Source organism: Triturus cristatus, chromosome 5_1 (assembly GCF_964204655.1).
Source record: "Triturus cristatus chromosome 5_1, aTriCri1.1, whole genome shotgun sequence".
Taxonomy (NCBI): Eukaryota; Metazoa; Chordata; class Amphibia; order Caudata; family Salamandridae; genus Triturus; species Triturus cristatus.
This window is the reverse complement of record NC_140587.1, coordinates 38,775,337-38,801,166: the sequence shown is the minus strand read 5'-3', so window position 1 is coordinate 38,801,166 and position 25,830 is coordinate 38,775,337. Positions and strand designations below refer to the sequence as shown.

At 47.0% G+C, this 25,830-nt stretch overlaps 1 pseudogene across 1 annotated transcript in view; it reads left to right on the top strand.

Annotated features, from left to right (window-relative positions):
• LOC146830095 (uncharacterized) overlaps nucleotides 1-5,158 on the top strand; it is a 21,877-nt pseudogene extending 16,719 nt beyond the window's left edge. Inside the window, exon 2 of the transcript XR_014961360.1 lies at nucleotides 1,316-5,158. The product of XR_014961360.1 is annotated as an uncharacterized LOC146830095 (transcript). The remainder of the gene's footprint in view (nucleotides 1-1,315) is intronic.
• Nucleotides 5,159-25,830: the final 20,672 nt, after the last annotated feature.

The following is a 25,830-nucleotide window of genomic DNA, read 5'->3' as shown; positions in this document are numbered from 1 at the left end:
GCTGATGGGTGTGAGTGGGCTTCCTAAGTGGTATAACTTACTTGTCAAGGCTGGGGAGGCTCTCATGGTCCTGGATTCATTTCTGGCGAGAGAAGGATGTTGTTTACCGTTCCTCACAGTACCAGGCATTGGCTGTCTTGGATCCCACATGTGCTCTGCGAGGTAGGGCTGCCTGTGTTGAGATCATAAATCATTCTTGGCTTTATACTTCCATGTATGCTTGCATGATTTATGATTCACTGATGTGTCTTTTACTAGTAGTGGATTAATAAATATAGGCTATATTCCTCCAGAGATCAGTTGTATGTGCCTGTTCTCTATTGGTTGATTTATGCTTCCTTACCCCGTTAGTCAATGAGTACAAGAAGAGAACGTTTCTCTGGATTTTTGAAATGGCATGGCACGTCATCACATCGCTGTTTTATGGTACATAACTAACTTGCCTTAGGACATTGTAGGTCTGCAATGTTATGAAACAAGTCCTTAGATTTGAAATACTGTTAACCCTTTCGCTGCGGCGGGAATTCCGCCGCAGCGCGGGGGGGCAGCGCGGTGGCGCGGTGCTCATGACGGAACCGCTCTGTCATGAGCCGCGGTTGAGCTGTGCTCATGACGGAACGGTTCCGTCATGACTCCGCCCACTGCGCTAATCGCCCGCACAGGCGGGGAATTAGCGCCGCGTGGGCGGCGCGGCCGCCAACGGCCGCAGCATGACGGAACCGTTCCGTCATGAGCACAGCTCAACCGCGGCTCATGACGGAGCGGTTCCGTCATGAGCACTGAAGGAGTTAATTTAGTCAGAGAAGGAGTCCACTATTACTTACATTATGGAAGTTTACGTCACAAAGTCAATAAAGATCCTGGAGCGGATCCAGTGGCGCTTCCAGGGATCTGGTATTTGGAGTCTGGGTCAGTGCAGGAAGCGTTCACACACTCCACTAGTCCTAGAAGTTACTGGTCAATCTTGGGAGTACTGGTGCTGTAGCTGGTCTAGCAACCACTTACGTATCATTTTTAAGGGGCACGCATTTTCTCAAAACTGAAAAGTCTGATCAGATTGGCAGAGGCACCAACTGGATCGACTAGTTCACCAGTTTCAATCAGAAAACTGTTCTTTACATTTAGCTCCAACTGTAACATTAAACCTTAATATATTGAGTGCAGACCTGTTGCTTTTTTCTTCCCTCCTTCTGTGCCTCTCCCTTTTAAAATCACTCTTTGCTCATCCAGTTTCTCTGTTTTTTATAATCCCTTTGATGAAAGCAGGTACCTGATTTAATTCCCACCCTCACAGAGAGTTGTTTCTCATTCACAGAATCAACGAACCTGATAAAGAGACCTGCAGCACCCCGGAACCAGAAAGGCTCTTGGCAGCATCACCAGATGATCAACTGTATCAGTGTGTAGAGTCTGAGAAACCTCTCAGCTGGAGGTTGGACCTGGATACACACCCTACGATAAACTTTCAGGGGAGAAACACAGGCCTAGTGTGTAAAAAAAAGCTCATGCAGGGCTCATCTTTATTGACAGTTTAAAAAGATGCACACCAGAGATCATCTCTTTGAGTATACTGAGTGTGAAAACCTTTGTTCTGAATTTATACATCTTATAAGTACCTCATATGTTCTATTCTAGTGAGAAAACAAATAGTGCAGAATGGGAGAAAAGCTTCGCTCAGCACTCCCACAATTATAATTCTAATGCGAAATTAGAGCAGTTAATCTGAATATCCTGAGTATAAGCCATACCTGTGTAAGGAGTGTGAGAAAAGTGTGACGCCCAGAACAACTCTGTTGAAATATCAGAGAATGCTTACAGGGGAGAAAATCTAGCTGTATATGGAATGTGGATAAACCTGCACTGAGGGTTCTTTGCTGCACAGGCATCAAATAGTTCCTTTCGAGGATAGGTCATACCACTGCGGAATGTGGGAAACCCTCCACTGAACCAAAGAAGCGGTTGATAGACCGGAGAGTCCATACAGGTGATGAACGCTATAATTGTCAAGAATGGGGGATTAGCTTCACTGAGAATGGCACACTGGTAAAGCAACAGATAATCTGTGCTGGTGAGAAACCCTTTCAGTGTAATGAGTGTGGGTGAAACTTCCCTGACAAGAAATCACTGTTGTCTTATAGTCCATACTGGTTAGAAGACATGTATCTGTACAGAAAGTGGAAAAGGATTAACTGATAACGGCACACTGGTGAAGCATAAGATAATGTATACTAGTGAGGAACCCTATCAGTGTACCGAATGTGAGAATCTTCACTTGGAATAGCATACAGTACATTAATCAGAGTACCCATACTGGTTAGAAGCCCTATCACTGTACAGAATGTAGGAAATGCTTCAGTGGGAACGGGACACTGATGATGCATTGGACCACCCATGCCGCCAATAAACCCTATCAGTGTATGGAATGTGAGAAATGCTTCTCTGAAAAAAGCAAACCGTAGGTGCATCAGAGACTTCATAATGGGGAGAAACCCTATCAGTGTGCAGAATGTGGGTAAAGTTTTACTGAAAAGAGCACATTGTTGAAGCATCAGAGATTCCACACTGGTGAGAAACCCTATCAGTGTACAGAATGCAGGAAAACTTTTATTGGGAAAAGCCCTTTGATGAAACATCAAATAATCCACACTGGTGAGAAACCCTTTCAATTTACAGAATGCAGGAAAAGCTTTACTTGGAACGGCACGCTGTTGAATCATCGAGAATCCACACTGGTGAGAAACCCTATCAGTGTACAGAATGCGAGAAAAGCTTTACTTCGAAGGGCACACTGTTAAATCATTGGAAAATCCATACTGGTGAGGAACCCTATCATTGCACAGAATGCCGGAAAAGCTTTACTGAAAAGAGCACATTGTTGACGCATCAGAGAATCCACACTGGTGAGAAACCATATCAGTGTACAGAATGCGGGAAAAGCTTTCCTGAAAAGCGCACATTGTTGAAGCATCAGAAATTCCACACTGCTGCGACACCCTATCAGTGTACAGAATGTGAGAAAAGCTTTACTTTTAAGAGCACATACTTGAACCATCAGAGAATCCATACTGGTGAGAAACCCTATCGGTGTACTGAGTGCGGGAAAAGCTTTAGTGTGAAAAGCAATTTGTTGAGGCATCAGAGAATCCACATTGATGAGAAACCCTATCAGTGTACTGAGTGCGGGAAAAGCTTTACTGAAAAGAGCACATTGTTGATGCATCAGAAATTCCACACTGCTGAGAAACTCTATCAGTGTACTGTGCGGGAAAAGCTTTACTTTTAAGAGCACATACTTGAACCATCAGAGAATCCATACTGGTGAGAAACCGTATCAGTGTACTGAATGCGAGAAAAGCTTTACTTTGAAGGGCACACTGTTGACGCATCAGAGAATCCATACTGGTGAGAAACCCTATCAGTGTACTGAGTGCGTGAAAAGCTTTAGTGTGAAAAGCAATTTGTTGAGGCATCAGAGAATCCACATTGGTGAGAAACCCTATCAGTGTACTGAGTGCAGGAAAAGCTTTACTGAAAAGAGCACATTGATGAAGCATCAGACATTCCACACTGCTGAGAAACCCTATCAGTGTACTGAGTGCGGGAAAAGCTTTACTTTTAAGAGCACATTGTTGAACCATCAGAGAATCCATACTGGTGAGAAACCCTATCATTGCACAGAATGCGGGAAAACCTTTACTTTGAAGGGCCCAGTGTTGAGGCATCAGAGAATCCATACTGGTGAGAAACCCTATCATTGCACAGAATGCGGGAAAACCTTTACTTTGAAGGGCCCACTGTTGACGCATCGGAGAATCCACACTGGTGAGAAACCCTATCAGTGTACAGAATGCGGGAAAAGCTTTACTGACAGGAGCACATTGTTGAAGCATCAGAGATTCCACACTGGTGAGAAACCCTATCAGTGTACAGAATGCGGGAACAGCTTTTCTGTGAAAAGCTATTTGTTGTTGCATCAGAGAATCCACACTGGTGAGAAACCATTTCAGTGTGGGAAATGCTTTACTGTGAAAAGCAATTTGTTTTGTCATCAGAGAATCCACACTGGTGAGAAACGCTATCATTGCACAGAATGCCTGGAAAGCTTTACTGTGAAAAACAATTTGTTGAGGCATCAGAGAATCCACACTGGTGAGAAACCCTATCACTGTACAAAATGAGGGAAAAGCTTTACTGTGAAAAGCTATTTGTTGAATCATCGGGGAATCCACACTGGTGAGAAACTCGATCAGTGTACAGAATGCGGGAAAAGCTTTACTGAGAAGGGTGCGCTGCTTCAGCATCAGAGAGTCCATACTGGTGAGAAACCCTATTTGTGTACTGAATGTGGGAAAAGGTTCACTCAGAAGATCTCACTGTTGAAGCATCAGAGAATCCATACTGGTGAGAAACCGCATTGGTGTACTGAATGTGGTAGAGGCTTCACTAAGAAGAAAGTTATCTTAAGACAAATAACCCACACTGTTGAGAATCCGTATCCATGCAGAAAATGTGAGGAAAGCTTCAGTGATAAGAAATCTCTGTCAGAGAATCCATACTAATGAGAAATCTTTTCATTGTTCCGAATCTAGGAAAAACTTCACTCAGATTCCCTCATTAAAGGCAATTCATTGTGGCAAACATGAGAAAAGCTTCACAAGAAAGCAGACATTGTAAAATAATCAGAGAATCCGTTCATTGTAGGAATTTCATAATCTAGAATGTGGAGTACTAGTGAAGCAAGGAGACTTAAAATATATCAGCATTTGGGAGATGGAATGGATACAAAAGCAAATCCAGAAGTCCGATCCAAAATACAATAAGAGTCCTCTCTTTCACCTTACTTATTCTATTATTTGACAATTTCTTCATATTATAAACATGGCCGTCTTGCCCTGCACAGGGGTACGTGACTGGTAAATATAATTGTGTGCGGAATTGTTGAAAGTATAAAGGTAAAGATCATCCTCGCCATAGGGGCAGATCAAGAGCTTTTTTAAAGTCCGTATTACCCCATTCATTCACTTTCTAATATTCCCTCACAATGACAACTGTTTGTCCTTTTAAAAAAATACTACTTGTATCATGAATTTAAACGCACACATGTAGACACACATCTGTGAAAATAAATGTTCAATAACACATTATTTGGAACAACAAAGCAAGATTCAAACATTTTTTACTGTGACAAAATTCCATGTTAAAGCTTCAATGCAATGTGACTGACTTGAGAAAATATTTATAACGAATTCTCAGGAGAAAACATCATGGCGTATGAAGATCCGTAACATGAAATATGCTGTATCATTGTTTTTGTTTTTTTTAAAGACTTATTTTGATTTCATGCGTAGATGAAATGCTATAGTGTTTGGTTGTATGTAGTAAAAAGCTAAAAGCAATGCTTTTTTGCCCTACTATTGCTGTATTTAGTGCTGTGTAATGACAGTGTAGTGCCTGTGGACCCTGCATTCCTGGCCTCGGTGCATGGACTCTGACCCTTAAAAGTGTGTGTTTAATTGGCTTATCTCCAATTGACATAAGTTTACTGATACATTGGTCCCTAATGTATGACACCCGATGTACCCGGGGCCTATACGTTAAGTGTTCCTCATGGACTGCAACACTTATTGTGCCACCACGAGTGTGACGAGGTGTAACATCTCTCATACACTGCCATTGCAGGCTGGCAGAGCAGCTTTAATACTGCTAAGTCTACTGTGCCATTTCAACCTGTGGCAAAGACAAAACCTTCCTTTTTTTAATATTTGTAAGTCAAACCTAAGGTAGGTCTACCAAGCCTCCAAGGCAGGGTGCATTATGTTAAAAAGAAGTATACCAGTTATGTTTTACATGTCCTGCCAGCAAAGTCCCTGCATTGTCATTTTCACTGTATTAAGACAAGTACCCCCATTGATTAGTATAGAATTACACAATGACAGCTCACTATTGCGAACTTCCAAATGGGACTATGTTATGTTATTTAATTTTATAGCGCGCACGGCTACTCAAAGAGTGTCCCGGCGCGAGCAAAGGGGAAACACAAAGAAAGACCTGACCCTTACATGAAAAGATGGGTTTTTAGCAATTTTTTGAAGGCAACAATGTCCTCAGTCAAGCGCAGAGCAAGGAGAAGGGCGTTCCAGGCCCGAGCTGCCAGAACAGACAAGGAGGCACCCCCTAATCGCTGCCGTTGAAAGCCAGGAATCTTAGCCAATTTAAGGGATGCAGAGCGCAGCAGTTTCCCCGGGACATAAAAACCGAAATGATTCTGCAGATAAACCGGTCCAAGGCCATGGAGCGCCCGATGAGCTATGGTGAGGGATTTGAAAACCACCCGTGCCTTGCCCGGGAGCCAGTGCAGGGAGCGCAGGCATCCCCGCACGCTCTCCCTAGGCGGGATCCCTCCTAAAAGACGGGCAGCTGCATTCTGGATCACCTGGAGTCTGTTAAGGGAGTAAGCTGGAATTCCCACATAGAGGGCGTTCGCGTAATCCAGGCGAGACAGGATAAGCGCACGCACAACCGACTCACGAGCAGACTGCGGTAGAAGCGGAGAAAATCTTCTCAGAGCTCTCAGGAGTCTAAAACAGCAACCTGCCAGCCGATTAACCTGGCTGGAAAAGGAGAGATTCCCATCAAACCAGACGCCCAGATTCTTGGCCGTCTGGCTATTGGACAGGGGAGGCGGGAACTCAGCTGGCCAGATCAAATCTCTGAACCCAGGTGGGAAGTCACCAAACAGCAGAACCTCTGACTTGTCTTCGTTGCATTTCAACTGGGCGCTAGCCAACCAGTTGAAAACTGCCGCAAGACACGATTGCACGGGGGCCACAGCAGCCGAGTTCTTTTTCCAAGTAAACAGGAGTTGTGTATCATCTGCGTAGGCAATCACCTTAGCCCCCAAATCTTCTGCTAACCTAACCAGAGGGGTAAGGTAGATGTTAAACAGAAAGGGGCTAAGGGATGAACCCTGGGGCACCCCTGTGCACACCCTCTGAGGTGAGGAAGCCTCTGGGGGAAGCCAGATCTGCTGAGACCGGCCTTCCAAAAAGGACTTAATCCAGCCCAAAGCAGAGCCAGTTATACCAATCTCTGACAATCTATCCAATAGAAGGGGATGGGGGACCGTGTCAAAAGCAGCCGACAGGTCGAGCAGCACTAAGGCTGCTCTCCCGCCGGCATCAAGGCAATCACGGATAGCTTCCGAAATCTCCACTAAGGCACCTTCCGTGCTGAAGGATGGGCGAAAGCCCGATTGGGCCGGATGAAGTAGACCCGCACCCTCCACATACTCTGAGAGTTGCCTGTTAGCAATCTTCTCGCACACCTTAGAAAGGCTCGGGAGAAGAGAGATCGGACGATAATTCCCCAGAACCGAGGGGTCAAGAGCAGCCTTCTTCAAAAGGGGAAGAAGTTTAGCCTGCTTCCAGATACTAGGGACCCTGGCCACGTGCAAGGACATATTGATGATATAATTAACTTCGGCATTCACCGTCTCTGCCACGGAGGCCAAAAGTCTTGCCAGGCAGGGATCTGCCGGGGAGCCGGACTTCAAGCTCTGCAATATTTTCAGCGAACAGGGAAGATCGACTGGGGAAAAATTAGCAAAGGAATGGGAGCAAGAGATACCCGACTATAACAACAGAAAATCCGCGGGTCTACAAAAGCCCAACTGAGACAAATAGACCACAGACCAGCATATTCAAACATGAAAAGTCCTCAAAGAAAGGACCAAGTCCCATCACCCACCGAAGTGGCATGCTTCATCATCTGGGACCTCCTTTAACTGCACCTGGTGCAGTTAAGGAGCTACAACTCCTTTATTTACTATAAAAAGGAGGAGCTCGCGTATGTTTTACGATATAACACGGAGGATAAAAAATCCCCTAGTGGAAGAAGCTGCCAATAGTGTGGTGAGCCTAAGTGCAGTGTAATATAGAAAGAGTGTTGTTTTAAAATTGACTACCAGTAGAAAAATATTTTATTCAGTATCTAATGGTGTCAAAGTAAAAAGCAAAAGGTGGAGTAAACCGTATCCACATGAATTTTTGGAACACGTCCTCGACGGTCTACATGTTTCAGCCAGCTAAAGTCTAAACATTATGACAGTGGCTTTCATCAGGACCAATTAGTGAAACTACTGCAAATGTTATAAGTGAGAAGAATATCACAACGTAAATAGAACAATACAACCTACAGATGTACCTGCTTATCTTCAGCTTGGCGGAACAGTAGGGATGTAAAATAATCACCCGTAATCAATCGGGGATGCGTCCTACACTCCTGGTAACAACTCAGGGCGTGAGGCAACGCTCTGTCCGTCGTTACCCCGGACCTTCTTCCTAGTTGTTCCGAACAACAGTAGTTTCACTAATTGGTCCTGATGAAAGCCACTGTCATAATGTTTAGACTTTAGCTGGCTGAAACATGTAGACCGTCGAGGACGTGTTCCAAAAATTCATGTGGATACGGTTTCCTCCATCTTTTGCTTTTTACTTTGACACCATTAGATACTGAATAAAAATATTTTTCTACTGGTAGTCAATTTTAAAACAACACTCTTTCTATATTACACTGCACTTAGGCTCACCACACTATTGGCAGCTTCTTCCACTAGGGGATTTTTGATCCTCCGTGTTATATCGTAAAACATCCGTGAGCTCCTCCTTTTTATAGTAAATAAAGGAGTTGTAGCTCCTTAACTGCACCAGGTGCAGATAAAGGAGGTCCCAGATGATGAAGCATGCCACTTCGGAGGGTGATGGGACTTGGTCCTTTCTTTGAGGACTTTTCATGTTTGAATATGCTGGTCTGTTGTCTATTTGTCTCAGTTGGGCTTTTGTAGACCCGCGGATTTTCTGTTGTTATAGTCTGATTGATTTGGGGATTTGTCCGCGCAGGTCTTTAAATTTCCCTTTGACCCCCTAACCTATCGTTTTTTCATAGCAAGAGATACCCACCCGGCTGAGCACTGGAGAGCCCAAAGAGGATGAACTGCAATCCTGCACCGTGGAGCCTAAAAAATTATCTTTAATCCCTTGGATTTTATCCCAAAAAAATTTGGAGAGGGACTCACACCAGGCAGCCGACGCAGGCATCGTACTACTTTGAGCTAATGGGCACATAAAGCTCTGAACAATAGAAAATATTTCTTTAGAGTTGTTTTGCGCCTGATCTATGCGAGCAACAAAAAACTGCCTTTTTGCCAGAGAGATGGCCTTATAATATATTTTCTGGCCCTGCCTGAGCTTGCCCTTCGCCTCCAAGCAGTAGTTGCTAAGGCGCCAGGAACGCTCCAGTTTCTTACAATCCTGCTTCAGGTGGCGCAAATCCTCTGTGAACCAGGGTTTAGAAGGAGAATCCCTCGACCTTCTAGAAGAAGTTGGAGTGGTTATCTCAGCTAGGGAGTCCTGCAGCCAATTATGAAAGGCATCAAGACTCCCATCCAAATCCTGCGGCAACTAAAGTTGAAACTTTAAGGTATCAAAAGAATCATTGAATTAAATCCAACTGGATGCATAAGTTGAGTTTAATGTAACTTTTATAAATGTTAATTTTTAGAAAGTTGTCACTTTGTTGCCCAAAACCTTCCAGTAACTGTCTTTGGTTGCACACAACTGCTGTCCTCGAGACAACCTGCTGCCCTCTTGGAGAGAGGTGAGAACACCTTTCAGGAAGGGGGAACAAACGACCTGCCCAGGGGAAGAGGGGTGATCTTCTGACAGGATGGCCAGAGGGTGTGTGGGCCTAGAAGGCGAGCTTGAAAGGTGAAGCCACTGTCTTGTTTCTTGCATGGCCCATTGTCGCTTTCCGTATGTTAGCTTAACTGTTGACCTTCTAGGCTGCTTTTCTTTTGCACACGGTACTATATAACACGCTTGCCTTTGTCCTACATTGTATGTTCACACAGAACCTGCACATGTTTTTTTTATATTTTATTTTTTTCCTAGGATTTAGTCTGAATACACTAGACCAGGTCAAACAACAATGCTGCTTGTTCTCTCTGGTCAGTCACTAGCACTTTGACATAACGAGAATGCAGCTGCTGTTTGTGAGCACACATATCCTGTCACATAACTGAGGACAGGGGTGCTAAAAAAATACCTAAATAAGTTCTATGATGCACAATCCAGCAAATTCTTGCTTACGTCTCTGTTCCCGAGTGCAGACGTACAGGCCACAGTTTCTGGCTGGCGTCCTTAGTTGGAGATCTGGTTTGAGAGAAAGTGGTGATTAAGAAGGAATTTGGCTTACAGGGTATAAGAACTGTGATTTGGCTACTGCTTTCTGGTTCTAATGACAAATGCTTTGTCTCCATAGAACATGTCAAATTACTCCATGTGGCTGAATCTACATAGTATGCCATGAAGTGTTTGTGCTCCTACATGGGACAATTCTTTGCAGCCCGTGAGCACCAACAATGCTGAGTCCTCCGCTGACATCACCAAAATAATGACTGTTTCTACTACTGCGTCTTCTGCAACTGATGTCATTTATACTGATTCACCCGAGGGAGGATCCCTCTCTGTTGGTTATTTGAGCCCTACTGTTGAATCCCAGCCTCCTGTTTTTCAGCTGAGTACCTCCTGGTACTATATAGATCAAGATGATTTTTCCTCAGACAGTTCTTCTGTTTTGCATCCACCTCCAGCATGAATTTGTGTTTTTATTTCATGTTTGAAATGCACTTATCTAGTCCTGTCTTGGATATATGTCTGTATCATTCTTTCCTTATTTGTTTTTTGTTCATGTGGATTGGATTTGTGACAGTTTTTTTCCTGTTGATCGATGGCCACTGCCTCCCGGAGGGTTTTACTGCGGGACTGGTCGATAGGGTGTTGGCCCCCCATTCTCCTTCGCAGGTTCTGAAGGGAGATTTTTCCCTCATCAGCATTTCAGCTGTTCCAGTGACTGATGGGATTGTTTGGGATAGAGTTCCTTTCATTATATTCGGCCCTACGGAGACCCTGCAGATGCCATATGTGTTCAAGGTTTCTGTGGGTGATGTGATAGTGCCGGGGTTGCATTCTGATGATTGGGGTGTTGAAACCATGATTTCTATGCTTTCAGAGCTGGGGTATTGTACTGTTTTTAAATTGGAGGACCTGTGCCCTAATTCTGCTAACTATGCTGACATGTTCCATTGTCATCATTGTGGACATCACTCCCTACACGGGGCCAGTGGTCAGCATCCACATTTTGCATGTAAGTGGGGGGGCATTGCCCGGCTTCCTCACAGGGGAGTTCCAGAGTGCATAGAGATGGGTTCACGTATTTTGTGGAATATGACACTTTGGACCCCATGTCATGTTATTTCAGATTAGTTCCTGCCCCATCAAGGGGATATGTGCTTTCCCGGACTGGGCTCGTGTATACAGCTTTGTTTGTCAATCGGTTAGCCCTTTGGGCTGTGGCTACGGGGGGGACACAATTGATTTGAAAACAATGTGGGGAGTAGAATCTTGGCGGGTTCAAGAAATAGAAACCTAGTTTAGAGCCTGCTTTATTCCCACACCGATCATTTTCTTGGATGACACAGTCCAGCAGACTACATGTCTGGGATTGGCGCAGATTAAAGAAGTGAAAGCCCCAACAACTCCCTCCGTTTCCTGCTTTGATAATTGGCAAGGTTTGACAAATTACAGTGAAGAAGAGATAAATAGCAAAGTGCAGAATGGTACATTCAATTCCACACATTCAGCTCCTAACGGGTGGTTATTCTGGCCAGTAGACGCTAATGGTTGTCATGCTTGTTTTCTTAATTCCACACCTGGGCTCAAATCAAACAGACGTGATCCTCGATACTCTCAATCACCACATTTCTGGTATTATCACCACCTGTTTGGTGGAAAAGTTGTGTCAACTATGGTTAGAACCCTCTACACTGCCTTCAGTGAAACAACATCTTTTTCTTCTGTCCGAAGACCTGCATCTATCACATTTTTTGGGGGGTCCCAAATCTCCATGTTCTAAAAGATTTATTTATGCTACTTATAATGAAATTTGGAAAGTTTCCCAGATGGAAGCTGCTGCACCTTTAAGACAAATAGACCAAGATAATTTGGATAAAGTGCTTGCTGTTGTTGAAAATAGTAATAATACGTTGTCTTTTTGTATTTACAGTTAAAATATCATTGTATCGTCTGTTTTCTTTTTTTTTTTGTGCTCATTACCCAGGTGTATACCGGTCAAGAACCCATGATCACTTCCCGGAGGCGCCTCTAGTGATCTTTTGACAACCTGGCGTGGTACCCTCTACACCTTGCCATCTGTGCTCAAGCATTGGTGCCTAATCCACTCAGTTGGCAACCTCCAGAGTTTTTGGCAATATGGTGTAGGGGGGTAATCATTGGACTTAATTAGCTGGTGACTCCTCATAAGCAAGCCAAAATGTGTTTCGCTTACATTTATGTGTTCTATCCAGCTTATTAATATGTTTAATTGAAGCCAGACATTCTATTGTCCTAGGGGGATTTGCTTTGACCCAATTTTTGCAGATTTCCCTGCGCGCCAGTAGTATTAAAAAGAATATCAATTTTCTTGTATTTTTTGACAAAGATATATAATTGTTTGTGAGCCCAAAAAAGACCAGTAGTTCGCTTACCTGGAGTGCTTCACCAAGTATAGAGGAAATTGTGTTACATAATTCCAGCCAGAAACCTTGGATCACCGGGCAGAGCATAAACATATGAATGTCATCACCTTTCTCCTTATTGCATTTAGGACTTCTGGCTGGTGTTCCACTCCCCAATTTAGATAATCTGTGCGGAGTCCAATAGACCCTGTGAAGACAGAAGAGGTGGTTCCGCCTTAAATTTGTGGGCCGAACTGTCGTGTTTAGTAAATCACATGATACTTGCCATAAATCTTGAATCTGTTCTCCTGGCAAGCATTTCTCCCACAGTTCCGCCGGCAAGTTGAAATCTCCCTCCGCAGTCTCCATTAGCAGCCAGTAACCCTTCGCCACCTCTCTTTTAACGGTTCCCCTAGCTACAAAACTCTCTTCCAGTTTACTGGGTAGTCCTGCTTCACGGCCATTAATAAGACTCGAAATATCGTCTGTTTTTGATATTATGCAAAGTGACATGTCAACACTATCACGGGCAAAGTCAGCTTAGATCTATTATGCAATTTAAGTGGACGCATCAAACATTTAAAAATGTGCTTGTACCAAGGAACTATTTGAATTGCAGTAATTTATTCCTGCCCTTTAATTTAAAACACAAACAACAACTGATGGCGATGAAAGGCGCAACTTACACAATTCTGCATTTAGAGAAATTGGAACTACTTCAATTCACTATAGCTGAAGCACCTTTGTCAGTTTGGTTGATACACAGCGTTATTTCTTTCCCTATCTCGACGTTTCAGTTCACAACTTGCATGAAACATTCTCCTGTTTGTAAATATGAACCCATTGGGAGCATCTTCATTCATGAATTATGGTCACTTCCCTTTACATATTGCTGTGAACGTGCCAATAGAAGTTTCCTTACTGGAGCAGATTGGGACTCTTCTGTTGGACATTCACTTGTTTACAAACATGTTAAAATCCACCATGCGTGTAATACTTCAGCGTCAAATTTGGCCTGTTATTTGGTTAACTTTGTTTTATTGATTTTCAGGCAGATGAAAAAGTACATTGCATACAACAGGCATTCCCGTATCACGTCAACAGGATATCCCTCCTCCCCCCAATCTGGCCAGACCAAAACATACATGTAGGAGCCCCAGTAAGTCTTCCTGGTGCGATCAGGGGGCCCAGTACTGTCGAAATAGGATATGGGTCTGACCCAGACAAGCATTAAAAAAAGTTTAGAAAAAAAAACCAAACACCCCCCCTTCCTTCATCCCCCCCACCCCTGAACCGGTGTGCTGGATATGCGCCTCCTTAGGTCTCTGCGTAAAGGGTCATCTTTGAGTAGCAGATTAGGTGGCCGCGACCGCCAACAGCTTCGGTAAGCCGAAGAAGGCGGACATATTTCGGACATGTCACCTCATTGAGTTCTAAGGCTAACAGGGACAGTAGTGGATGTCAGGTGGTTCTGAATGAGTCTGCTAAGTTCGTTAGAGTGGCTTGGATTCTTTCCATACCAAGGATATACCATAATTTATGTAGCCAACCTGTGTAAGTCGGTCGGGTCCTTGTGCCCCATAGGGAGAGGATATGTTGGACAGCTGCTCCCAGCGCTAGGCCCATCTGTTTCCCCTTGAGCGACTTCAGTGGATATGTGATTGGGTTAGGGAGCCCCAGGAGTGTGTAGGCAAGGAAGCGGGGGATTTCGGTCTCAAATTGTTTGTTGATGTCATCTAGGATGGCGGTCCAGTACCCGTCAATTCCTTACAGTCCCAAAGTAGGTGAGTCAGGGTGCCCTCCTCATCACAGCCTCGCCAGCATGTCGGACTACGGTCCGGGTTCCCTTTGTTCAGTCTGGCTGGTGTCAAGTACCAGTAAGTGGCCACTTTGACTGCCGATTCCCTACTGGCCCTATTGCGGGCCGTGTGATTGGCCCTGAAGTAAATAAGATGCCATTCTTTCTCTGACAAATCTCTCCCCAGTTCCCACGCCCAACGCTTTTGCCCTGCTGAGGGCAAGGAGGAGGCTTGTGGGCAAAGCATGTTGTATAGTTCAAAGATCATCTTGTCAGAGAGTATTTTGTTATAAGCCATTTCTCATAGGTCGTGAGCTTTCTGCTCACCAGTGGACGTACGTCGGGGTGGAGGAGCCAATGGCGGAGTTGGAAGTATTTGAATCGGTTCGGTGCTGTTCTAGCGTAGGATTGTTTAACATCTGAGAACGAGAGGAACCCCTCCAAATCGAATAGATGTTCCGCCGACTTGCAGTCGGTGACCCGCCACTGCGAGAACGCCCGCTCCTCTAGCCCTGGTGTAAACTCTGGTTTATCGAATAGTAGTATTAATGGTGAGGGGAAAGACGTGAGTCCGCGTTTGATGGCCACTGCGTCCCAGACTCGTAGCACTGTGTGCGTGATTGGAGAACCTTCGAGATTTGGTGGTCTATCCGGCCTCTTCAAAAAGGGCACCTTCCATAAAGATAACTTCGTCAGCGCACGGTCTTGGAACAGCCACCTTTTTTCAGACTCAGGTCTGCTCCACTCCACTAGGTGCCTAAGTTGCGTCAGCCTAAAATATTCTAAGAAGTTTGGGATACCCAGCCCTCCTTCATCAGGCGGTCTATGGGAAAGATCCCTGCGGCTCCGGGGACGCGCCCCTACCCAAATGAATTGTTGCACCGCTCTTTGCAGCTCATGGAGGGTCCCCGGTGGTGGCCAGGCTGGTAGGGTCTGGATAACATAGAGCACTTTAGGTAGTATGGACATTTTTGTAGCAGCGATATTGCCAAGTAGCGACAATGAGTGTTTTTGCCATTGTCGGAGGTCTTTCTGGATTTGGGAGAGGAGTTTGGTATAATTATTTGTGGCAATAGAAGGAGCCAGATCTATCCCAGGTAAGTGATTGTGGCCCGGTTCTGGAGCTCTCCGTAGGCCGTTTGCCCTTCCCTGGGCAGGTCTTCATTTCGACCAAGAGACAGGTCCATAGATTTCCCCCTATTTATCTTAAAACCGGAAATCCGGGCAAAGGAGGCCAATTCCTGGAGGAAAGCTGGCACAGAGCGCTCAGGGGACTCCAAAGTCGCCAAGATGTCATCGGCGTATAGACTCACCGTATGCCTCTCTCCTTCAAATTGGATGCCTAGGATGTCAGGGTTGTCCCTCATCCTTTGTGCTAGGGGCTCCAAATATAGCGCAAAGAGGAGGGACGAAAGTGGGCATCCCTGTCTCATGCACTGCTGGATCTCAAAAGGCCGTGAGGTTATCCCATTTACCCTAACCGTAGCCCTGGACCTATCGTAGCAGCTCGCCACCCAGGTCCTGAATCGGTCCCCGGTGACAAAAGTGAGCTAGTCTAAAAAAACAATCGACTCTTAAAGGCTTTTTCGGCATTGACCGACAGCAGCAGAGCATTCATCTTAGTGCGGCGGGTTTTGTCTATAAGATGCAATATGCGTTTGGTGTTGTCACTGCTCGGTCGGTTGTAGATGAAGCCCTATTGGTCCGGTTTGATGATACCAGGCATACGTATGCCCAATCTGGCCGCTAGAACCCCTGTGCACAACTTCAAATCCAAATTGAGCTGGGAGATCGGGTGGTATGAGCCACATTGAGTCGTGTCTTTCCCGGGTTTAGGAATGGCTACAATATCAGCGGCTAGCATGTCAGGGGGGATAGTTCCAGGACCCTGAAAGTAGTTAAAAAGCCAAGTTAAGATCAGGGCGAGGAGTGGGCAGAAGGCTTTATAGAATCCTGCCGAAAAGCCATCAGGCACCGGCGATTTCAGAGATTTGAGACGAGAGATTGCCCCATCACTTCTTCAATCCTAATAGGTGCATCCAGAGCTTCTGCCCCCGCTGTGTTCAGCACAGTCGTGGTGGCACTCTGAAGATAGGCCTCCCCGTCTGCACACAGAAGTGAGTCTTTACCATATAAGGTGGAGTAGAAGCCCTGGAGGACTTCCGCTATCTGATCGTCACGTTCTGCTGTCTCCCCCCTGGCATTCTGAAGTGCCAATGTTTTTGAGCGCTGGGTACGGGCTCTGAGTTTACTTGCTAGAAGGCGCCCTGTTTTATCTACCCCTATATATTGGGAGTGTTTGAGCCGAAGGGCCGCATATTCGGCTCTGTCTAGGTCAAGACTCCCTAGTTGTGCCCTCGTTGCTTTCAATTGGCACCACACCCTAGGAGCGCAGGTTCAACTGTGTACTCTTTCTAATTCTACCACTCGTGCCGTGAGAAGTTCCCTCTTGTACCTAAGTTCTCTAGCTTCGGTGGCGGCGATGACGATTAGTTCACCTCTCACAATGACTTTGAACGCCACCCATAGTGCCACCAGAGGAGATTCCGGGGAGTCATTCGTTGCTAGGTAGTCAGTGATGTATTTGTGGAGCTGCTGAAGTACTCCCGCTTGTTGAAGCAGGTTCTCGCTGAGTCGCCACCTCCCTGTTGGTCTATGAGTCGGGGGCATAGAAAGAGTCAATGTTACTGTGTCGTGACCTGAGAGCACTACTGGTGTAATGTTCACTGTGTCCACTAGTGCGTTCAATTCAGTAGAGCCTATGAAATGTTCGAGTCTGCCGTATGTATGGTGTGCATTGGAATAGAAGGAGAAATGTGTGATCTGAGGATGAGCCTCCCGCCAAATGTCCACTAGGCCCCTGTCTTTCAGCCACTCCCTCCCTGTTTTGGACAGTGCACCTGTTTGTCAATATCGTTGGCCTAACCTGTCATTCTCTGCATCCATAACCAGATTAAGGTCAACCCCCACCACTAACCTATCTTGGGAGCGTAGGACATCCGACAGGGCCACCTTAATGAAGTTTTCTTGTCCTGAGTTGGGGGCGTAAAGGGAGCCCACTACCAGGGGAGCACCCCCCACCCATAACTTGTAAGCCAGTAGACAGCCTTTTACTTCTGCCACCTTGTCGCCCACTGTGCCCTGAAACGTCTTGGCAATCAATATGGCCACCCCAGCTTTCTTATCCAATGTGGAGGAGTAGAATTGTTGTGGAAAGGTGCGGGACCTCATCCGGCACCAATCTTTGGGAAGGAGATGGGTTTCTTGTAAAAGGCACACCGCTGCCCCTGAATTCTCTGGGTAAAACAGGATTTCTCTTCTCTTAATGGGGTTGTTTAGCCCCTTCACATTAAGGGTGATCAACTGAAGTGCAGATCTTGACATGAGGCAATCACGGGTGTAGTCTGTTGTCGCCGTTGTAGCCTGGTCACCTTATCTACATAGAGGTCCCCTTGGGCCCTGGCACCGTTTATCTTTGACCTTGGCCCTTGCTTGGAATCCCTCCCTGAACAGCACACCAGTTCTCCTTTCCCCCCTCCCTAACCCCAACAACACCCCGCCAACAAGCATGAAACATTGCCTTCCTTCCCCTGATGCTCGTTCCAAGTCCGCCTCAGTCTCTCCCACCCTCCCCCCATCCCTTTAGTCTCCCCCTTTGCCCTGACCTCCCAGTTCCCTCTGCTCCCTCCCTAACCCCAACTGAACAACCCCTGGGTTTTATCATAGTCCATTGCCCATCAGTCGAGGACACTGGCATGTGGGAAAGAAAAATTGGGGTGTACGTGTGGTCCAAGTGTCCCGGGCCCCCCCTTCTGGTTAGCTCCAATTCAGTGCAATTCGACCCCATTGTTAAAGTCACGGGCGGTCCGTCAAGGTGGTATCCTTCATTACTGTTTCAAGGGCTGCCAGTCTCTCCTGTGTTATAGTGTCAGAGTCCGGCCCCAGTTCGAGGTTGGGTGAGCATCTGTGGCCCACTTTCTGCCATCCTTCCCCGGAGGACTTCCGTGTGCGGCTGGGTGTCTCGTCCGGTGCTCCAAACCAAGGATCGTGCAGGTTTCTTGAAGGGATCTAAGTTGGTGTAGCTTGCCATTCCACTTGAATATCAAGCGGAAGGGCTGACCCCAGCAATAGGCCACCCCCTGTTCTCTCAAATGGGCAGTCACCTCTCTAAAGGCCTTCCTCTTCTGTAGGGTGATGGAGGCCAGGTCTTGATAGAGTGCTACAGATGTCCTTAGTACTTGAGGGGTTGTTTCAGCCTGGCTTCTCGTAGTATGCGTTCTTTAAGATGGAAGTCCGGGAGGAAGGCAAGTATGTCCGGCGTAGGGGCCAGAGCACGTCTCGCTAGGCCTACGCGGTGTGCCCGATCAATGCGGATTTTAAAGTCTGGTGCCTCTCCCAGAATTTCTCTAAACAATCCCTGGAGGTAGCGAGCTACATCAGACCCCTCCGCCTTGGAGGGGACCCCCCTGACGCGAATGTTATTCTGCCTCGAGCAGTTTTCAAGGTCCTCCGCGTGAGCCTGCAGGTCTAATTGCTGATCGCGCAAACGTATCACCTCCTGCTGAAGTTGCTCGATCTCCTTGCCTTTGGTTTGCTCGCGGTCTTCAATAGCAGCTACTCGCTCCCCGATCTCGTCGATATCGCGGCGGATCTCCTTCACCTCTCCCGCCACCTTGTTTTTGAGCGTTTGAAAGTCCTCCCGAAGGGTGTTGAATAGCGATTTCGAGGAAGGAGCGAGTAATCGGTCCCTCTTCCGTATCCGCGTGTGGTTTAGGTGCTGGAGACGTTCTAACCCCTTTCTCCCCACACAGGGAGCCTTTGGCGAGCATCTCCTTCAGGGATCTCTCCCCCTTCTTCCTCACCGAGGACATCGTTGGGCCGCAAACCAGTAGGGGTTCAACCTCGGAGCATGGCTCGCTCGCGTAACACTCGAGTAGCACTACTGCCAGCGGTGGTTGGCCCCCGCCAAGCTCTGTCTCCTCCCTGCCGCTTAACTCTGATCCGGGCTCAGTGGTACCCCGGTGCCCTCCGGCTTGCACAGTGCCTCCTCTCCTTACCGCTGTGCTCAGTGGGCCCAAGACCGCTTCGGAGCAGCGTTCCTCCAACCGAGACTCATTCCAGTCTGCACCAGCCCCTCCACTGGCCGTATGCTGATGCCCCTGCACCTCCGCCAGACGAGGGCCCCAGCCAGGTATTACCTTCTCCTCACTCCACACTGTCGCACTGGACCCCCATCTCACCACTTTGTTGCGCGTCGCTGTAGTGGAGGGCCTCTTGACTCTGCCAGCCACCAAGCGTGGAGGGCCCTCCCTTAGGTTTCGCTGCAGCAGGCTTTCCTTCTAGGCCCCAAGCGCTCCCTGTTGTGGGCGATCTTTGCTGCAGGCCCTGCAGTTCTCAGACGAAGCGCTGTGGAGCCCCCAACACAGCACCGTCTGTTCTGCCACTCGCTGGGGCCCCCCTCTCCTCGTCCGGCCTCTTCAGTGGTGGTTCTCCTCCACCCGTGTTATGAGGCCATCAGCGCCACCACCAGAGGACCCCCTGCCGCTGCCCCGTAGATCATGCCGCTCTCCGGTACGTGGAAACGCCCGTGGCGCGTTCCTGCTTTCTCCTGGCAGGCCGCCTAGAATATTGAGGGGGATTGCAGGCCTGTCTCGCTGCGGCCGCCGTGATCGCTCACCTCCTCCGACTGGGTGCCAGCCGCCGATAGTATTAACTCTGCTGCCAAGGGCCCGCTAGGTTCCGCCCCGGCAGCGGCGTTAGGCGCGGCCCGACATGAACTCCGCTTCCCCGCGCCACTAGCTACAGTAGGTGTGCACCGCTGTTCTGTGGGTGGTGCTGGTATCCAGCTCGTTTAAGGCCCATAGTTCGCGCCTCTGCAACCTTTCCACTGGCTGGGGGGAATTACCGGCCTTGCTTGGCGCTGCTCCACTGCTGTCCCCGCGTCGCTGCTGCCGCTGAGGACACTCACCCATTCCAGTCGGGTATCAGCCGCTACTGCCGCCGGCTCCGCTACTGAGGGCCCCTCGGGTGTCGCCCCGATGGTGGCGCTAGGCATTGCTCGGCCTGGGCGCCATTTTCTCGTGCCGCAACCTTCTTGGCAGGCCACCCAGGAGCGTCGATCAAGAGCGTACCTTTGCCGAATTAGCTCTCTGGACAGCCTCTCTGCATCCACTCTCTTTACCGCCGTCTGTGACAGCTGTGTGGGGGCCTGGTGCTAATATTCGACCGGGTTAGAAGACCAGGAGCGAGGAGTCTCTGAGTCGAGCGATCTATCAGACCACCATCTTGGCCACGCCCCCCCCTTGGCGTGTTATTTAAAAATGAATTTCAGTTCCCACAATTTTTCCCCTTATTACAGTCCTTTCAAATGGGAGTTATTTAATGCTTAGCGATCAAAATTGCTGCGGAATGCGATCTGGATTCACACATATTTTGTCAGTTTCCCAGCTTATCACATGTTGCAACAATATCTTGTTTCCCCCTCCGCATGGGATTGTAGATATCTTGTCTTCCATTCCAACTTTGAAGGCAGACTTCAGCAAGCTAAGTAGACTCAAAGCATTATTGTTTCAACATAAGGTAGCTCTCATATCTGCTTGCGAAACCTTTGAATTGCAGGTGGCTAGAACTTCTAGTGAAATCCAGTCCTATTTAAATACAATCCTTCCCCTGCATTTCGGCAAATTAGTGCATCTAATTTTTAATAACTCTAATACAACCGATCTTGCGAACTTCTTTAAAGTTGTCTGCTCCAGCCTCGTCCGTTCGTTTCAATCTGTCTTTGGAATAATACCTACTTTTATCCATTCCATTTTTCCAGTGTATCTACCATGTAGATACACCCTTAAACAGTTTCAAAAGCCGTGTCCTCCCAAGTTAGGTATGTTTCCTACAATGGTGGGAAATACACACAGTGTTTTTAAATACCCCTCACACACCAAAGCCCTTGGTGTCATGCTTCATCATGGGAGTCTTCCCGCCCCTCTACGGGACGGGGCCTGCTACTACCTGTGGATATGCGGGAGCACTGTTATTATGAGACGACTATGTGTCGTGTAGGAGTGTGAGTGGGAGGGTCGGAAGTGGATGGGAAAGTGAGGTTAAAGAATACCTGGCTCGTGGGTTAGAAAATAATTTTTAATACACCTGTGAGCTGGTATTTTGTGGAGACGGAGGTGTGTATGCCTCAATGAGCTATGCCTCCTGGGTTAGTCAACATGTTTCGAAGCCCCCTTGGCTTCTTCTTCAGGACTTAACAGATCCCTATCTACACTCACTATTTTATGTGGTGTGTGAATTTACACTAATCTTCAATAGACGGGTGTATTTCGTGAAAGAATATATATAATAATGATGTGTACGTCGATTCCCAATGCACATATACGATACCTTAATAGGTATCTTGAATCAATTATCTGGAAGGAAAATGGTGTTATATGTATTAGAATGCGAGACATAGAACAGGGCCAACCTTCGTGACATAATAAAAACCTGCAAAGTAAGTGAGATGAGTGAACGTGTATTCCTTATCATTATTGATTGTGCAATTGGATGGTGGCGTGTCCCGCTGTTAACTGGAAGGAAAAGACAACGGACATCAGTCAGGACCTCACATTGAAGCCTCAGATCATTTTGGTGATCTCCACTTGTTTCTTTCAACTCCGCAAAGTAAAATAGATTTGTAGATTCCTCACCCATGATGCCAGGAAAGTTTGGAAGTAGAGATCACTTACATAACAGCAAAAAAACAAAAGTGTTCCTGTGTGATTCGGCAATTTATAAGGGTGTGTAACAAAATTAATAAACAGAAGAAACTCTACACAAGGATTAAGTGCGTGATAAGGAACAGGAACTGGGTTCAGAACCATCTCCCATATAGTCTTAATTTAGAGATTAGAAGAGATTGGTGTCGGTGGGAAAGCCCTAGGATGGTTAAGGAACTTTCTGAGTGAACGGACACACACAGTGCACTTAGTTTCCTTTGTATCCAGAACCATACCCTTGGACAGGGGAGTACCACAGGGATCTGCATTAAGCCCCAATCTTTTTAATATAGACGCGGCTCCACTAGCACAAGTGATAAAATCATATGGTTTTGGTGTAATCTCTTATGCATTAGCACTCAGCTTGTCATCACAATGGGCCCAAAACCAGAAGATACCTAAACAAGATTCCATGACTGCATGCATAATATTGCCAAATTGATGCAGCAGAACTGTCTACAACTCAATGCAAGCAAAACCGAGCTCACACTGTTTGGGAAGGCCCATGCGATCTGTTCAGATTACTGGTGGCCTGCAAATCTAGATCCAATTCGTACTCCAAAGGCAGTGGTGAGAAACCTTAAAAGTTTAGTAGACGAGAAATTGTCCACGAAGGAACATGTGAACCACCTTACAGGTACATGTTTTGGCATCATGCATGCTTTAACCCCTTCGGTGCTGCTGACAGCCCCCGGCCCACGTGACGGTAGGCGTTTGCGGAGGATGGCCAGGAGCCGTCCGAATCCCGCCCTCTCGCTAATTTGCCAGCACAGCGGGAGAATTAGCGCAAGGGATTAAGAAAAGTATTACAATGGATACCACTGCAAGCAAGAAAATCCCTAGTCAAGTCCCTAATAATTAGTTGTCTGGACTATGGCAATACATTCATGACCTCCATGAATGAAGGACTGTGTATGAAAGTGCCCCTTTTTGTATTGTTACCCCCTAACATTTTGCCATACCCGATTCCAACTGGACTGAATGTGTGCTGAGTATTGCAAAGACTGAGTTGACCATTGGAGTTGAGTGCTCGCTTGCAATGCAGTGGCCTCTTCTGCAGGTATCGTAATATTAAGTATATATGATTTATTCAGATTGACTTTAAACCCTGCGACTGCTTCAAATCTCAGTAGTTCGGATTGCATAGCAGGAAGAGAGATGGCTGGTTCCCCAAGTGACAACAGCACATCATCCGCGAAAAGCGATATTTTGTGGGAGTGAGCTCCAAAGGGTATACCTTTTAATCATCGGGGACTCCCGGATAGCTATCGCCAAGGGCTTGATGCTTAAAGCAAACAAGAGGGGCGACAATGGGCACCCCTGTCTAGTTCCCCTCGTAACAGGGAAGGGAGCCAAAAGAGTCCCATTCACCTGTACTCTTGATTGGGATTGTGTGTAGTTGGCCTTGATCATGCTAATGAATTTGTCTGCAAAGCCAAAGTGCGCAAGCGTGCTAAAAAGGAATGACCAGTCCACCCTGTCAAATGCCTTCTCGGCGTCCAGCCCCACAAGGATTTTGCATTTGGTGACCTTCTCTTTAAGGTTCACTGTGCGCCGGATGTTATCATGGGTCTGTCGACCTTTTATGAAGCCTGATTGGTCAGAGTGGACTAAGTCTAGCATCAAGCAAGCCGCTAGGATCGCCGAGTATAGTTTTGCATATAAATTCAAGAGAGCGATGGGGCGATATGAAGAGCACAGGTGAACATTTTTCCCAGGTTTGGGAATGAGCGTGATCACTGCTTTGGCCATGGATTGGGAACCCCCCCACCCTCCTCTGCCATTGTGTTAAAGAGATGCGGGATAAGGTCAGGGGCGAAGGTCTTATAAAAATGGGCCGTCAGGCCATCAGCACCAGGGGCTTTGTGGATTTTCAGTGCCTTAATGGCTGCCCTTACTTCCTCCTGTGTAATGGGAGCAATGAGTGTTTCGTTCCATTCTCAGGAGACCTGTGGGAGGTCTGGTTCCTGGAGGTATCTAGTTTGCTGCTCTGTCTCTTGCTTCCCCAGTGTACAGCGTCTTGTAGAAGGTTCCAAACACCTCCGCCTTCCCCACGTCCGTTTGAACCAAACTACTCTCTGCATCCTGTATAACCCCATATATTCCCATACTCTTTCAGTTGCCTGGCTAAGTGTTTGCCTATTTTGTTGCCCTGGGAATAAGAAAGTTGGCGTAGTTTCAACAACGTGTACTCTGCTCTATTAGTGTATATTGTCTTGAGTTTGCCCCGTAGGAAGCCTCTAGTGCATTTGTTCTTGTGATCCCTTTGGGCCGTTTCCAGGGCTGCCTCTAATTCTTCCCTTTCCTTCGCCCATTGTTTGTTTAAGGTGGAGTTAACCTTAATGCATTTCCCCCGTACTACTGCTTTAAAAGCGTCCCAATTATTAAATACTGACGTGTCTCCAGTTGTTTTGAAATTGAAAAAGTCAGAAATCGCTTCCCGCAATTCGTTTCACAGCACTCCGTCTCTCGTAAGGGAGATTGGAAAATACCTCTTTGGTGTCGTGGGCTTGGCTCCATTCCATGTCAGGCATATTGGACAATGATCCGAAATGGAGAGGGGGAAGATTTTAGCCTCTTGAAGCGAGCCTATTCGATTTTGGCTAAGAAAAATGTAGTGAAGGCGGGAGTAAGTAAGATGTACATGAGAGTAGAAGGTATAATCCCTAGTCAGTGGATAATGTGTGCGCCAGGCATCTCTAAGACCTATGTCGTGTAACTGATTCCTGTTCTATGTGGTTGTGAGATATCTAAGTCCGCTCCGCTCCGCTTGCCAAGTGAGATTGAAATCACCTAGTAGGATTGTCGGCCCCTCTGCAAACCCGCTGATTTTATCGGACTGTAGCTAAAAAGGCCGTTTGACCTGTATTTGGTGCATACGTTGCAATGAAGGTGCACAGTCTACCCTTTAAAAGCCCCTTGACCATGATCAACCTACCCTCTTTGTCGGAGTGGATAGCTGTTGGTTGGAATTTTATCGTACTATGGAATAGGAGCGCCACTCCCTCTTTAGTGAGAGCTGAGGATCTGTATATAAGGGGATATTGTTTATGTCTAAGTCTTGTTTCCTCCGCCCTCTTGAGATGCATCTCCTGGAGAGCTATGATGTTGAAATGATGGTCTATAAGATATTTCCATACTTTTTGTCATAAGCACCATCCTTCCATGGATGTCCCCTCCCTCTGTCTTGTGTCCCCTCTTGTCAGGTCCTGCTTCCCACTCCCCCTGACTGGCAACATGTGTCTAATCCATTGTGTCTGTCGTGATGTAAGCATAGAGAGACTAGAATGTGTCCACAGTAAGAGTTCACCCTGAGCCACCACCCCACCCGCAAAGCCTCCCCCTCCCAACAATACCAATGTCTGTTCATGTCGGAGTGATGGTCGAACTCCGGTCGCGGGTGCTACCACCCGTCTGGACACGTTGGTGAAAGGCTGCGCCGGAGGTGCCCTCCGCGCCCCTCTCAAGTGTTCGAAAACAAACATGCTCGCCTCTGTGGGGAGGCCATCATGAGCAGGCTGAAGCCCGCCCATATAAATCTCCGAATGTGTAGGAGTCTGCAGCCCCCACGTGGTCATTGGCCGGGAGTGTCTATCTGTCCCTGTAGGTCAAGAGTTCTCCGGTGGCCTTTCGTCTGTCCCTAGAATTCAAAGCTGTCACCAACATACAACCATTGTCGAGCATCTGGTCCAATAGGG